The following is a 4,624-nucleotide window of genomic DNA, read 5'->3' as shown; positions in this document are numbered from 1 at the left end:
ATGAGCTGAAATAAAACGCACAAAAAAAATGTATATTTCTCTAATATGTTGCATACTTCCTTGTTAGTGAGCATTTCACTGGGAAAATGCTCACCTTCAATGGCCACTGGCACGCTGGAGAAGTGTGCTCTTCACAGTTTAATCCTTGTTTCAACTGTACCGGGCAGATGGTAGACATCGTGTATGGTGTTGTGTGGGCGAGGGGTTTGCTGATGTCAACATTGTGAACAGAGTGCCCTATGAGAGCAGTGGGGTTATGGTATGGGCAGGCATAAACTATGGACAACAGAGTTGCATTTAATCAATGGAAATTTGAATACGTAGAGATACTGTGACGAGATTCTGAGGCCCATTGTCATGCCATTCATCCGCCGCCATCACCTCATGTTTCAGCAGGATAATGCATGGCACCATGTCGCAAGGATCTGTACACAATTCCTAAAAGCTGAAAATGTCCCAGTTTTTCCATGGTCTGTATGCTCAGCAGACATGTCACCCATTGAGCATGTTTGGGATGCTCTGGATCGACGTGTACGATAGTGTGTTCCAGTTCCAGCCAATATCCGGAAACTTTGCACAGCCATTGCAGAGGAGTGGGACAACATTCCACAATCAACAGCCTGATCAATTCTATGCGAAGGAGATGTTTTGCGCTGCATGAGGCAAATGGTGGTCACACCAGATACTGACTGGTTTTCTGATTTTATTTTTCTTAAAGGTATCTGTAACCAACAGATGGATATCTATATTCCCAGTCATGAGCAATCCATAGATTAGGACCTAATGAATTTATTTTTTATTGACTGATTTCCTTATATGAACGGTAAAAAATGAAAAGCTGAAATGTCTTGAGTCAATAAGTATTCAAGTCCTTTGTTATGGCAAGCCTAAATAAGTTCAGGAGCAAAGATTTGCTTAATAAGTCACATGATATTTTGCATGGACTCACTCTGTGTGCAATAATGGTGTTTAACATGATTTCTGAATGACTACCTCATCTCTGTACCACACACACAATTATCTGTAAGGTCCCTCTGTAGAGCAGGGAATTTCAAACACAGATTCAACTACTAAGACCAGGGAGGTTTGATAGCAACAACAACAAAAGAAGTAGACATTGAATAAGCCTTTGAGCATGGTGAAGTTACTCATTACACTTTGGATGGTGTATCAATACTGCCAGTCACTACAAAGATACAGGCGTCCTTCCTAACTCAGTTGTCGGAGAGGAAGGAAACAGAGTTTAATGGCTGTGAGGAGAAATTGAGGATAGATCAACACCATTGTAGTTACTACACAATACCAACCTAATTGACAGAGTGAAAAGAAGGAAGCCTGTACAGAATACAAATATCCCAAAACATGCATCCCGTTTGTGTCAAGGCTGTGGGTAACTGGTGAAAGGAGTCAGGCGCAGGAGAGCTGAGATGCGTGGACAAGGTATTTAATTCAAGAAAAACACCAGTATAAAACACAATAATATGGTGCTGGAAAAATACCGGTACCACAAAATAAACGGGCGTAATAACAAAACCCGGTAACAATATACCAGCCGTCAGATACAGCCTTACAATAAAACAAACATGCACACAAACATGGGGGAAACCAGAGGGTTAAATAATGAACATGTAATGGGGGAATTGAAGCCAGGTGTGTAAAAACCAAAGACAAGACAAATGGAAAATGAAAAGTGGATCGATGATGGCTAGAAGGCCGGTGACGTCGACCGCCGAACGCCGCTCAAACAAGGAGAGTCGTGACAGTTTGCAACAAGGCACTAAGGTGATACTGCAAAAAATGTAGCAAAGCAATTCACTTTTTGTCATGAATACAAAGTGTTATGTTTGGGGAAAATCCAATACAAGACATTACTAAGTACCCCTCTCCATATTTTCAAGCATAGTGGTGGCTGCATCATGTTATCGGTATGCTTGTAATCGTTAAGGACTGGGAAGTTTTTCAGGATAAAATAATATGGAATGGAGCTAAGCACAGGCAGAATCCTAGAGGAAAACCAAGTTCAGTCTGCTTTCCACCAGACACTGGGAGATGAATTCCCCTTTCAGCAGGACAATAACCTAAAACACAATGCCAAATCTACACCGGAGTTGCTTACCAAGAAGACAGGGAATGTTCCTAAATGGCAGAATTTTGACTTAAATATAATTTTGACTTAAAAATACTTGAAAATCTATGGCAAGACATGAAAATGGTGGTCTGACAATGATCAAGAACAAATTTGACAGAGCTTGAAGAATTTTTAAAAGAATAATCCAGGCGTGGAAAGCTCTTAAAGACTTGCTAAAGTCAAAATAAATCTCAATTTAATACATTTTCAATTCAGGCTGTAACACATAAACATTTGGAAAATGTCGAGGTGTGTGAATACTTTCTGAAGGCGGAAAGTATTCAGACCCCTTGACTTTTTCCATATTTTGTTACGTTACAGCCATATTCTAAAATTTCCCTCATCAATCTATACACAATACCCCATAATGACAAAGCAAAAACAGGTTTTTATACATTTTTGCAAATGTATTAAAAATAAAGAACTGAAATATTACATTTACCTAAGTATTCAGACCTTTTACTCAGTACTTTGTTGAAGCACCATTGGCAGCGATTACAGCTTCGAGTTTTCTTTTCTATGATGCTTCAAGCTTCGCACATCTGTGTTTGGGGAGTTCAAGTCCGGGCTCTGGCTTGGCCACTCAAGAACAGAGACTTGTCCCGAAGCCACCCCTGTGTTGTCTTGGCTGTGTGCTTAGGGTCGTTGTCCTGTTGGAAGGTGAACCTTCGCCCAAGTCTGAGGTCCTGGGTGCTCTGGAGCAGGTTTTCATCAAGGATCTCTCTGTGCTCCATTCATCTTTCCCTCGAGCTTGACTAGTCTCTCTGCCACTGAAAAACATGGTGCCAGGTTTCCTCCAGACGTGACACTTGACATTCAGGACAAAGATTTCAATCTGAGTTTCATCAGACCAGGGAATCTTGTTTCTCATGGTCTGAGAGTCTTCAGGTGCCTTTTGGCAAACTCCAAATGGGCTGTCATGTGCCTTTTACTGAGGAGTGGCTTCAACCTCATGGCTTGGTTTTTGCTCAGACATGCACTGTCAACTGTGGGACCTTATATAGACAGTTGTGTGCCTTTCCAAATCATGTCCAATCAATTGAATTGACCACAGTTGGACTCCAATCAAGTTGTAGAAACATCTCAAGGATGATCAATGGAAACAGGATGCACCTGAGCTCAATTTAGAGTCTTATAGAATATCACACTTTTTGATATGTTGAAAATAAGTACGATTTCTTATGCATTTCCGAGTTTTCAGCACATGCTCAATAATTTGACAAATATAAAATCCATATTTTTCTTTCATGCACAAATCATTTTTGGATTCCCTCTGGATATCATACATGGTATGGCTGGTTATTGACTCATTAGATATCCTGAGATAGGCGTATGTTATTTTCTCTATATGATGAAAAATTCTGACAGTAGGCTGACATGTCCATATCAAGATCTAGATATGCATTTTGATATGCTAAACCAGGACAATTTCTGAACCTTATTTGAGTTGAGGACATGCTCAATAATTAGACAAATATTAAAACCATATCATTCTTTCAGACACTAGCTATAATTTTTGTATTCCCTCTGGATAAAGGAGCGAGCAAACATCAAGCTGAAAGCACTGCTCATCAATAAGCTAAGGACCCTGGGACTAAACACCTCCCTCTGCAATTGGATCCTAGACTTCCTGACGGGCCGCCCCAGGTGGTAAGGGTAGGTAACAACACATCCGCCACACTGATCCTCAACACAGGGGCCCCTCAGGATGCTCAGATATGTCACCATCATGTGAAGAAGCACAATGATTTTCGGTGCCTGAACAGGTAAAATAATTTGGGTGCTGAAGTAGGATTTAGCCCATTTTCGACCAGACACGTGAGGATGAATAGTACATATCATGTAAGGATATTTATTGAAATTATGCATTTTTTGAGAAATACAGATAGATAAATGATCAGGTAATGACTACAGATATGACACTTTTCTTTTTTATTTATTATTTCTTTTTTGACCCTTGTTTTGTCCCTAACTTCATGGTATCCAATTGTCTCATCGTTGCCACTCCCATACAGACTCGAGAGAGCCGAATGTCGAGAGCCGTTCGTCCTCCAAAGCACAATCCAACCAAGCCACACTGCTTCTTGACAAAGTGCCCGCTTAACCTGGAAGCCAGCTGCACCAATGTGTCAGAGGAAACACCGTGCACCTGGGGACTGTGTCGGCGTGCACTGCACCCAGCCTGCCACAGGAGTCGCTAGTGCACGATGGGACAAGGAGATCCCTGCCGGCCAAACCCTCCCCTAACGACGCTGGGCCAATTGTGTGCCCCCCCATGGGTCTCCCGATCGCAGCTGGCTGCGACAGAGCCTGGACTCGAACCCAGAATCTCTAGTGGCACAGCTAGCACTGCAATGCAGTGCCTTAGACCACTACGCCACTCAGGAGGCCCAATATGATACATTTCGGAAAATATGGGGATTCGTTCATGCCTAAATATAAAGACTTAGATATGCCATTTTTTTTATTTGACCAGGTAAGTTGACATTCTCATTT

Source organism: Salmo salar, chromosome ssa12 (genome assembly GCF_905237065.1).
Source record: "Salmo salar chromosome ssa12, Ssal_v3.1, whole genome shotgun sequence".
NCBI lineage: Eukaryota > Metazoa > Chordata > Actinopteri > Salmoniformes > Salmonidae > Salmo > Salmo salar.
This window is presented reverse-complemented; position numbering follows the sequence as displayed.